Here is a 12,888-nt window from a genome sequence, read left to right as displayed (position 1 = left end):
GTGGACCGCATTGAAGGAAGATCCAACAGTTGGAAGGAGATCTTCTCGATTGTCAAAGATTTCACCTCGCCCTCAGCCTCTGTCAGAGGCACAGCCCTCACCAGAAACGACACAGCAGCAATCATGCAAAGCATCCACTTGGGGGCCCAACTGACCTATGCCCCCACTACATCTACAACCAGGGAGCATCAACAATCAGAACCACCCTGACCCACATCATCAACACCTCCAACACATCTGCCACTTTCCCGGTTGAACGGAAACTTGCAGAAATCAACGCCCTCCTCAAGAAGCCCACACCCGGCCCAAGTCAACTGAGCAACGTCCGACCCATCTCCCTGCTTCCCTATCCAGCAAAAGTGATTGAGAAGCCCAACAACAACCCAACTCACCTTGAACTTTGCCATCTTCTAGACAACACACAATTATGATTCAGAAAGAACTACACCACCGAAACAGCACTCATTGTGACCACCGACGACATTTGAAAGATCCTGGACTGAGGAGAAACTGCGCCATCGCACTGCTTGACATCTTCGTGGCCTTCAACACTGTCTCTCACAACATCCTCATCAGAAGACTCCATGAGATTGGCATACAAGGATCTGCTCTCAAATGGATCTGTTCCTTCCTCATGGAAAGGCTTGCTACCCTTTTCATCAGAGGCCAAGAAACTGATATGCGGTGTCCCACAGGGATCATCCCTCAGCCACACCTTTTTCAACATATTCGTGACACCATTCGCCAACATCATCCGATCATAAGACATCACCATCATCTCCTATGCCAATGACACCCATCAGCTCCCTGATGGACAAGACAAACACCACCAGAGCTAATTTCACCAACTGCATGACCATGGTAGCAGACTGGATGCAAAACAACTACCTGAAGCTGAACTCCGACATGACAGAAGTACTGGTCTTTGGCACAAGGCCTCCCAATGGGATTACACCTGGTTGCCATCAGAACTAGGACCAACACCCACAGACCACATAAGAAATCTCAGGATCATCCAAGACAACAAGCTCAACATAACAGATCAAGTCAACGCAGTGAGCTTCCACATCCTATGCATGCCACAAAAGGTTCTCAAATGGCTGCCTGAGAACACCAGACGGATCGTCACGCAGGCACTCATCACCAGCAGGCTGGACTATGGCAACAGGCTGTAGGTTGAAATCTCTAAGCAACTCATACCCAGTCTCCAGACCATCCAGAACGCAATCGCAAGACTCCTACCTTACCTTCCACGCCACACCCATATCACAACGCACCTCAGGAAGCTATTCAAACTTCTCATGCACACATGCAAAGACCTACACTACACAGGACCAGAATACTTGAAGAGCCACATACTCTTTCACCAACCCACCAGACATCTATGCTTTGCCTTACTCTCACTTGCATACACACTTCCTGGGTCCGCAAAAGGAAAACTGGAGGTTTCTCAATCACCTACATAGCACCCAAGACATGGAATGATCTCCCTCAACAAAACGGTTCCTTCTCCTCACTTAATTAGTCCAGCAAAAAGCTAAAGATCTGGCACTTCATATAGGCACCTTGGGACTACACACCTTGCCCAAGTACCTGGATACCCTCTTGTGTGATTAGTGCTCAATACAAATCACATAACATAACCCGGAACATTGTCCGTACACCTGGGCCTTGATGTTTGTGTAGTTATTTATCATTATACTATCTTCCAAGAAGAAGGGAATGAGAATCAATACAGGGTTCGCTCACCTTTCCAAACATCTAACCATACAAAAACAAAAAGAGGGAACGCCTACTGTGCTTAGCCTATCTTTCCATACCTGCCCAAGTGGATCCCCCTATGGTATTCTCTCACCCACTGGAATTCCAAGTTGGATGCTTCATCATACAGTCCTCATCCAGGTACCTAGTGTATCTGGACGGATTCAACCTTGGTAGCCAAAGGAGCTCTTTGTTTATTTGGTTGGATTGAACATTTTAAATAGCCTGGGGTGTCCCAAGGGTTAATTTAATTTTCAAGCACACCCTGCCAGAGTTAAAAACAGGTGGGGATGCACTGCGGAAATTAGTAAAACTGGGTCTACATGTTTCAGCCAAAACACCAATACCTCACCAGGCTAGTTGACTTTGGGTGCAGTCAATTGTGAAACTTCCATTCACCATACTCATACATGCCATGCATACTGGCTCATTTGGTCCCAATGTTCCAGTAGGTATGGGAGAGACAGAGATAATTAATCAAGCACAACATCATTTCATATATCTCTCTGTATCCTTGTATATCTCCAAGTTTCCCTGTGATTATTTCACATCAAGTAGGGCCAGTGTGTAAGCAGTACAAAGTGCGAAACTCCATGACAGTTACTTAAATACTTAAATTTTTTTCACATATTCTGCATGCATTAGGTTGGTATAAAGTCTGCAAGTATTATCCTTGTGATTACCAAGATATTCTGTGTGCTACACTCTTTATGGATATAAAGTGTGATTTTTTTTTGCCCTTACTTAGTAGCTTCCTATTTAGAGCTCCATAAGGGTAAGGAGGAAGATGGACCTTGTAGTCAAACTCTTTTAACAAATAGGTAAAATAACATCCATTAGAGGGTCAGGGTCTAGGTTCTCCTAGTCAAAGGACCCACCAAAGCCTCCCACTATGCCTCACTTACTTCATCAAAGGTCTCTTTGCAGCCGTGAACCTATTTGGTTCCTCTCTCCCCCACTTCATAGGACCCATCAAAGCCTCCCACTATGCCTGAACCTATTTGGTTCCTCCTTCCCCCACTTCTGGTCTTAAATACTCCGTGTTCCTCTGAGTAATGTGATGCAGGTGCGTCATCACATGACGACATGTTGCTATATCATTAGGTGATTGCCGCAGGAGGCTGTTCTGCTGCTAATTTGTCTAATTTTTACTGCCTGTTTGTTTAGTTTTGTATCGAAAGTCGCCCAAATGTTCTCAATTATGAGTTGTTCTTTTACTACCTATTCATTTCGTATGTGTCGAAAAAGGCCAAAATTTTCTAAATGTGCTGTATAGACTCCATGTCTCAGACTTCCTAGGATTATCACTTCTATAAATAAGAGTCTGGTAATAATTCCTCTCTAGGGGTCTGTCTTTCTTGCATTGTCTGTGTACATATGTGGTTATGTACACTAACTTTTAATTCTTAACAGCTATAATTTTCATGTGGTGAAAATATAGAAACAAAAAAGGGTGAGGAGCCTTGTGATGTGGTTACTTATACACGACACTCTTGTACTCTTTTATTATGTTATTCTGATGCTGGGTCCCCAGGAATGATCTCTAATCTCCAATTTTCATGCGTAAGTGAGAGTCAGGATTCTATGTCTGTAGAGACATCAATGGGATCGTAAAATGTAATCCTGTCTTATGAGTTGACAAACAGAAGATCCGTCTTTGTTCTTTCTCATAAAGGACTCTCTCTGGATTCTTGATATTCTCTTCTTGTACACATCTCAAGTCCTCAACTGTATGTCCTACTGCCCAAAAGTGCTGTGACATTTTAGTTGTACTTCGCCCCCACCTTAGATTACTGCGATGTTCGCAAATCCGGGTCTTTACCTTTCTCATTGGTATGCCTATGTACCTAAGGTTGCATGGGCAAGTGATCAGGTAAATGACTCGTGCGGAATTGCAAGTGGTATGTTTTCTAAAAAAATACATTTTCTTCAAGCTTAGATTAATCGTCTTCGTCTTTGTTTTGAAATTACATACATTACAATGTCCACATGTGTAATGCCTAACCACCCTGGGGAGGTTTCATGTTAAGGATAATGTCGCTGCTTCCCATGCTGGTTTTCTTGGTCTTGTACGCACTAAGAGGTCCCTCAAGTTGGTACTGCATCTGTAAGAAGAGAGGTTTTTCTAATCTGATTGCCAGAGTTCAGAATTCTCCAATTCTTGTTGATGTTCTTCTTTATACCAGTCAAGACTATGTCAAATGTGGTAACACAGATCATCCTCTCCTCTTCCTCTGAATGTTTTCTAAAAGAGCTTCCCTATTTTGATTATGTGATCTTTTCCTTGACCTCTGTATGTATCTTCTCTGGATAGTTTCTTGCCATAAGTTTCTCCGTTAACATATCTGCTTGTTTTTTTATGGTTTCTGTTCTACTGAAAAGACTTAGAAACTGTCCGTATGGTAGGTTTTCTTTCAGTGGTCTCGGATTGAAACTGTGAAACATAATCAGGTTGTTTTTGTCTTTTGATTTGTAATACGTTTCTAAATGTAACTTTCCATGACCCACTATGATTCTTTTGTTTCTTCTAATAACAAAAAGTTTTATTTTTTCATTGCAGATATATAGAATAACACAACCCAACCATGACAACCGGCCAGTACAGTCAACGTCAGGAGCCGTACACATCACATCAACAGTAATATTCTAAGCCATAGTGTGCCACTCATTGTCTCCATATTCTCTTGTGCTTGTGAGGGCAGCCTCTGGCCACATACATCGGCTTATCAAATTGCGTACACCATTCCTTCCTGTACGGCACACTTGTCTTAACGGGGGTTCCAGCCCTGTCTCGGCCCTGGCAATGTGTCGTTTAGCCATGAGTGTACCCAAGCCCACAAGCTACCTCTCCCCTCTGGATTTCGAGACCTCTTCAAGTAGGCCCAATAGTGTCAACCATGGGGACTATGTAGTGTGATACTCTAATTCCTGAGATAAGGTTTGGAACACTACCCTCCAGTACCGGGATATTACCGACAGCCCCACACCATGTGAAAGAAGTCCATTCCTTCCTCCCTGCATTGTGGGCAGTCTGGGAATGCACGTAGGTGGGCCTTTCACAGTATGATCGGTGTCAGATATGCAGTGTGGAGGTACTTTATTTGAATCAGGTGGGCCTAGAGGAAATCGCTAGCACCCTCGGGCCATGAGCGCCTCCCACCATTCCGAGTCCTCCTATGTCCTTACTCCCGTTTCCATCTGGTTCTCAGTGCCTCAAAGAGATTTTAGGAATTAACGGCCAGGGGCTTGTAAATACGGGATAGCCCTCTTCCCCCAGGGGCCCCATTAATTTCTCCGCCTTCATAGGGCTGAACTCATGAACCTCCTCCAGAGAGTCCTTATATGACTGAAGGAATCGGAAGAACTGCAAGCGATGGAGTCCAAAGTCCATCTGTAAGTCTTGAAAGGATTTCATGTGGAACCCTCCCCAGACATCCCACAGCTTTGAAATCCCTATCAGTTCCCATTTACTAAACGCCTGTAGTGAGGCCACCTTGTAAAAGCCATCATACTCTTCAGAGTGGGGTGTCCCATGTGAGTTTGCCATCCCAACCCGCATTGTGTGCCACTGCTCTCCATACCAACAGGATGACTTTTGATAATTCGAGAAAGAGACAGGGGATAAGGACACCATGCAGCATGTCCACAGCGGCCTCCCACCCCATCGCACCAACCTCTCTCCTGACTGCAGGGTCCGTTCTCCCTCCGCACAGCTAGTCGTTAATAACAACTGGTTGTGATGCCCAGTAGTAGAGCCGAAAGGGCAGCCTTGGCCTTAATCCCATCATATATTGACTACATACACCTGTCAAAGGCTATGTGCATATGCTGGCCCGCCCAAAGGAAGGACTACAGCATGGCCTGGACATCCAAGAACCATTTCTGTGGGATGGGGTGTGGGAAATTTTGAAGAGTATACCAGAAGCCCAGTAAAGTTGTTATCTTAAAGAGAGCCAACCTGCCAAGAACACTCAGTGGCAAACTGTTCCATCTGGCCAGATCCCTCTTCATATTGGCCCCCAGTGAGGTAAAGTTTAGAGACCAGGCTTGGTCTGGTAACAAGAAAATATGAACCCCCAAGTATTGAAACCTGAGGTGACAGACAGGCACATAGTACCAGTCGTCCGTCGCCTCTGAACCCCAAATTGGGAACAGGAGTCTGGGACCAGTGTTTTTGGTCTGGGACAGAAAAAGCAGAACATCTCCGCGTACAGTACTTATGTGGTCCTCAAACCTTCCTCCTCTCCTCAGGCCCAATGCATCGCATTTGACCTACGTTGCCAGTGGAGCCATTGCAAGTGCGAAAATCAGTGGCGATAAGGGCCACCCTTGCCTGGTTTCACACTCTATATGGAATTCTCAGGAAAGGACCCCCGTTCACCCAGAACCAGACCGTCTGGGAGGCATAGAGTACCTTCACATAAGAAATGAACCTTGCGCCTAGCCCCATTTGGTGGAGTACATCCCAAAGGAACTCTCAGTCAAGAGAAAGGCGCTAGGCCCCGTCACACAGGAACAGTAGGTCAGTGCTGCATGCCCTCGTCGGATGCAGTGTCTAGTGCTTTTCTGGGGGACAATGCCACATTGCTCCGGGTGGAGCAGTGTTGTCAGCAACTTGTGAAGCTGATTCACCGGTACCTTAGATTAAAGCTCACATTTGCTATTTAACACCAGGATAGTGCAGTAGGAGGCACAATCCTCTGGATGGAGCCCTTCCTTATGGAGGACAATAATTGTCGCCACATCAAGCCTCTTCAGGAACCGGCCCCTGTCAATGGCTTCATTATACATAGCAAGTAATGGTGGGAGAAGCTGTGAGAGAAACCTCCGATAATATTCTATCTAGAACCCTTCAGGCCCTGTGTTCTTCCTCGCATTCATATCCATTAGAGGCTCCTCCAGATCTTCCAGCAAGATTGGGTGTCCCAGTTATTTCTGATCCAGTCCCGACATGGATGCCTGTGGCAAATCGGCTATAAGGGGCATCAGGGTCTCCCGGACAGGCCATTTGCGACGCACGTATAAGGCTGGTAATGGGTAGCGAAGGCTTTGGTGATTGCTTTTGCCTCCTTTAGTCATGTGAGGGAGGGACCCCTGATCTCCGGAATCACCTGGCTGGCCTTCCAATTAGTCACCAGCCAATAAATAAGTTGCTAGATTTATCCCCCCATTTATATACTCTACTGTTAGAAGCCATCCAACATTGACAAGCTTTGTTTAGGTACAATTCCATCCTGTCGAGTGTCACCTGACGACTTTCAGTTTCGTTTGGTGCCATCTCCCTCTCCAGTCGTGTAATGCAGGTCTCCCCGTGTGTAATATGCTGCCATCTGGGTCTATCTTTGGCCCTGATGTACAATCAAGCCACTCCACGCATGTAAGCCTTCCCCGCCCCCACAGTGATCCAGGGGAGTTTGATGATCCATTGTTCCAATCCAGGAATAGCTTAAATTTCTCAGATAGGAGATGTGAGAGCTCTCTGTCCTGTAGGTGCCAGGCGTTTAACTGCCACTTGGTTCGCGAGCCTGCTCCTTTGCTTCCAACCCGGCCTCAACACCACCAGGGAGTGGTCCGAAATGCCTCTAGGCAGAATTTCCACTCCTGTGGTATGCACCAAATCTGTTGCTGGCGTAAGTTAAATATCAATTTGTGACCTTGTGCCATGGGCTGCCGAAGTTTGTGTGTATGCCATCTGAGATGGATGCTATACTCTCCATATGTTGCACAACCTCAGACTAGAGTCCCAAGCCAGCAGGCCAGACTCAGTCTTTCTGTCCCCTTCCCCCCCTACTTGAGCGGTCAGTCACTGCATGCATTACTGCATTGAAGTTGCCCCCCAAAGTGGTGCAGCAAATGGTGATGTGTTACATTTCCTCTCTTATCATATTTAGTCTTGGGACTGTCAGCTTTGGGGGCACATATACACAAGATTATAGACTTGCCCAGCAATCATTCCCTCAGTCATCAGGTAGGGGCACAGATCATCCAAGATCACCCAAGCACCATCAAGGGCAAGCGTGAGAGCATGAGAATCATCACCCCCCTGGGCCTCCTGACATGCCCCGCAATGGAACACACTAATATACCAATACCTGGGAAGTAAGTGACATATAGACCCCAACAGGGGCATTTCCTGAAACATTAATATCTCAGGTTCATGTCACCCAGTGAAGCAGAGGGCCGCCCCCTCTCTATCTTATCCACCATTTCATTGACATTCCATGTCATGACAATAAATCTTGTCATGTTGGGTCATATGGACAATGTGAGAGAGCTGCAGTATGCCTATGTGGCTCAACCGGCGCCTCCTCTTGTCCAACAATCGGTGAGGCATGCCCACCAATGAACAACTCGTGACCCCTGTCCTGTAATCTGACCTCTGGCACAAACCAAACATAAACCGGTGCCAACGGGGCCCTCCCAGCCCCTGTCAACACCCTCAGCTCTTCTCCACCCTATACTTCCACTGCAGAAGCATCTGTTGCTCCACTCAACTAAACACACAACAGGCAAAACCTACTCTACGTGGTTAAATCAGCTTCGGCTCACCCAGGCCCCAGGTACAGTAATAAGGATACGTAATTCCTGGCCAGTATAACAATGCCAAAAGTTACAGAGTCCAGCAGCAACTCACTGGGGTTCTCAGTCGCGCCTACGGCCTGCGAGGGATGGGAGCTGCCCTGCCCAGACAACCTCCTCAGGGAGAGGCAATCCCTGAGTTTCATCCAGATTTCTTTCCAGGCCTAACTCTGCTGTCTCTGAGGCCTGTGAACCTGGCATCCCAGCCTCCAGCCGCTGCCTCCCAATGGGGACTCTGCATGCACTGCGGCTGCTTTACTTATGCCAAATGAGGGTGAACCCAGAAGGGGCGCTGCTCTGTTTGCCATTCCCAGGCCAACACTAGGTCCTCGAAAAAAAGTGTATTAGAATCATTAATGACTCTAAGTTTAGCAAGAAATTGAAGCCTGTAGGTACCTTGCATCTCTCTCCACTTCTGCTTCACTGCCTCAAATGATTTACATTTCTGTTTCACTTGGAGGTCATAGTCAGGGAAGATCAATATTTTGGAGGATTGATAAAGCATGGACTATCTCCCTCTTACCACCTTTAAAACCAGGTACCTGTCTCTGTATTGGAGGACTTTTGCAACCATGGGGCTTGGAGGAGGCCCTGGTGAGGGGGTGGGGAACCTCGACCTGAGAGCCCTGTGTGCCCTTTCGATCATGAAGCAGGAGGATGACTGCCCTGTCGGGACTCAAGATGTAAGCCACCACCCCAGGAAGAACTCTGGATCAGTCCCTTCCACGCCCTCAGGAAAGCCGATGAAGAGCAAATTTCTCCGGCACGCCCGGTTCTCGGTGCCCGCTGCCTGATGTTCATAGATCTGAGACCCCAAGGCAAGCCACTGCCACCTTCCAATGTGACTCTTACATCAATGAAGCCCATTTCTTTGTTGCTGGTTGCGTGTGTGAATTTCAAATTTGGGTCCAAGTTTTTTAGCCATGGAAAGAAGGGGGACAATGAATCCTGGTCACCTTCCCACAGAATTGAGGGATCACTTGGAGAAATGTAAAAGGATGCATATAGATATATGTAATGATGTTGTGCTTGATTAATTCTTTCTGTCTCTCCCATACCGACAGAGAAATGTGAACAAAGGGTCCATATAGGTCGGTATGTATGGCATGTATGAGTTTGCTGAATGGAAGTTTCACAAATGAATGCACACAAATAAAATACTAACTGGATCCTTGTGAGGTCCTGACAGAAGCCAACTAGCGGTTGAGGCATTGGTGTAATGGCTAAAACCTGTTGACCCAGGGATACAGAGGATATTAATTTTCTAGGTGCATTCCCACATGTTTTTAATTCTGTCAAGGTGCCCTTTGAAAATAAAATTAACCCTCAAGACACCTTAGACTATTTTAAATTTAGGATCTCACCTAATAACCAAAGAGCTCCCTTGGCTACCAAAGTTGAACCCATCCAGATACAATAGGTATCTGGACGAGTACTCTAAGATGAAGCATGCCACTTGGAATTCCAATGGGTGAGAGTGTTTTTAATACTGTAGGATGATCCCCTTGGGCTGGTATGGAAATTAGGCTTAGCGCGGTAGGGGTCCCCTCTTGTTGTTTTTTTCAACAGTGGAAATCCATCTGATTGTCTTTCATTCTCTGTAACTCTTGCTGTTGCAGACATATAATTAGTGATTGTCCAATCCATCTTCTTGGGGTTAAGGAATTGCAGTCAGGAACACTTAATTTCTCATAGTCAAATTATTTTTCTGTGCCCAAAGGAATCAGTAGGTATTGGGAAGGCCTCTGTTTCAACTTTCTGCACAAATGGGGATTGTCATGCTACTTTGTCTCTTCCCTGCCTTTGTGTAATGAAGATGTTATCACAAACGGCATCAAATTGTTCAATCTAGTGGCTAGGATCATCGCAAATATTATGATGTTGATATTCAGAGTATATGGGACCTGAACAATTCATATTCTTCTGCGCCATTCCCTGAGTTGTATCTGCCATGTGCATTGACTGGGTCATGCTTGTCTCCTCAGAAAACAAAGTCGTATATAGATTGATCCTTTCTGCGCTTAATCGCTGGAGGAACATTTTGTAAAATCCCACCAGAAAGCCGTCCAGGCCTCAAGCCTTCTGACAGCTCACATGCTTCAGTGCTTACAGCAGCTCTTTCTTTAGCAAGGAGGACCTCCAGTGCATCCGCAATCTGTGGTACGATTGGAATATACTGCGTGACTGAACACATGCTTTGATTTTTCATCTTTTTATTGACCTTTGACATAGAGCCTTTGAAATAAATCTGGAAAAGGGCTTTTTTATCTTGTTCTTGAAGGGCCCAGCGCCACGATGGACCTGTGAGTCGACCCATATTCGTTTTTGCACCTAAAGCTGCTTTGCTATCATTGAGCCCACCTTGTTCCCCTCTTTGTATCTGATTTTTTTAAAAACTTAAACAGAACGGATTCCACCCTGTTTGTCCTACTAACTGAAAGCTACCCCCTTCCAACCAAACTAGTTGTCTGCACCTGATTCGATTTGCCTACTACTGCAAGTGCTTTTATCTCTGTGACAATTTACTCTCTACTAGCATCATCTCTCCCTTGATTTTCACCGCAGTCATTATCACTAACCTTCATAGTGTCCCCTTAAATGCTTCCCAGCGTTTAATTGGTGTAGTTTTTAAAGTACTTGTGAAACTCTATGACCATTTTCACCCTGTTAGCTAGGTCCCTAATCAGCTATGCCTTACTTCAGCATGCTCCTGTACAGGTTTGTATCCACCACCCTGTTTAAATAATATCTAAGTGAAAGAAAGATCTATGAATGGCTACTCTTTTCAAGTGTCAAATTAACCCCTTGAACACAAACGAAAATATAGCTTATTCTGAAATATTCTTGCGCATGTGACTAAAAAGAGTAGTCCCTTATTTCTACCTACTAAATGTCTCAAGACACTATTCTCCAAATTTTGCTTTCAAGCCTTTGGTTAGTGCCCCTGTGGCCAAGGACCCATTACCTCTCCTATCTAGCTCTAGGTCCCAAACTGCATTCATATTCCCCCTTGTATCACTTCTTCTAAAGAGCCCACCCCATTGTCCAAGACTCTTGTTACTTGTCCTACAATTAGAGTGTACATTAATCAGAGCTACGGGTTGGGATCCAAGTTGCGGCTGTATTCTTGTTGATCTGCATTTGGGGATCCCTCTGCACGCTTGAGACCTCCCGTCCCTATATATATTCATTTGCCCAGGCTCAATTCCCCTGCTGTTTGGGAGAGTGTCAATGCTCAAAATTGCATGAGGTATGTTTTGTGCCTCACGAGGAACAGAGTCCTCTGCAGGCAATGTCTTTCCTGTAGAAAAATAATGTCTGGCTATTGGTTTTCGAATAAACCGCCACGATCTTTGTCACTTGTGAGAGTTGAGACCAATTAATTAAGCAAAAGTAGTTTCCTTGGAAGTCTTGAGATGTACACTCTGTGTATTTTACATCCCAGGTCCTTCACCCATTCCTTTCTACTGCAAGACCCCACGGCATCTCATTCCCTGCTTCTTTTTCCAACCCACAATGATCCAACGGGGCTTTAACAATACCTTCTGACCATTAAAGTACCCCTTGGCTGATAAAAATATTTCCATGTCCACTCTTGTTGAAGCCTAAATATTCTGTAACACTCTTGCTTCCCTAAATTTTACCATTCGCCATCCCCTATGTAAATCTCCCTCCAATCCTCATTTGCCCACACTGTAACACCTCTTGACCATGATTCTCACCCATTTGTTGTTGCCCTATTAGCCAGCGGCGACTCCTCTACTATGGCGTAGGAGCGTTGCCCACCCTTGCCAGCAGCCGCTACAAAACATGAAAAATAAAACTATAATAAACCATGTTTATTATCGTTTTATTTTTCTCCTACCATGCAGTCTTGGGGTTGGGGCCAGGGCGATGACAGGCTGGAGGGGGAGTGTTGGGCACTGCCACAGTGGCGTCACTAGGGTTGGTGTCACCTGGTGCAGGTAACTCATGGTGTCACCCCCCCTCACGACTTACCGCATGGACCTCCCAAAAAAGCAATTACTAATGCGTCTTTATTACTAAAGGAACACTTTTGTGAACAATTTGAATAATGAAATACTGAGCAAAAAGCACTGTTTCTAAACTTATGCCTTGCAGTTAGCATGCAATTCCTTAAAGATGGTTCATAATTCATTAAGGTATATTACAAGGATGGTAACCTGAGACCTATCTCACTCAAGAATGTCTGCAATGAAAGCAGTAACTCGCTGAGCTTCCTACATAAAATACAAATCTGTGACCTGCATGGTGCATGCTTCACTTTGCAGCTGGGACATTAACTCTTTATACTTTGTATGAGTCAGGCCTGTAACTAGACTGCACACAGATCTCGCCAGCAAGTGTATTCACCACCAAAGTTATCTTACAGCTACAATGCTTTGGAATTTGTTGGGTACACAAAGATCTCTGCATCCGGTGTCTAATCCCAATAAACTATTTTAAAGTGAAGTCTGCTCGAGAGAAAACAAAGTACAATTAGAAGAGGTATAATACTGCAATATATGGTAGACACTCAAGCACAAG

This window comes from Lissotriton helveticus, chromosome 6 (genome assembly GCF_964261635.1).
Source record: "Lissotriton helveticus chromosome 6, aLisHel1.1, whole genome shotgun sequence".
In the NCBI taxonomy this organism is placed as follows: Eukaryota; Metazoa; Chordata; class Amphibia; order Caudata; family Salamandridae; genus Lissotriton; species Lissotriton helveticus.
The sequence above is the reverse complement of the archived record's forward strand: the minus strand, read 5'-3'. Positions refer to the sequence as shown.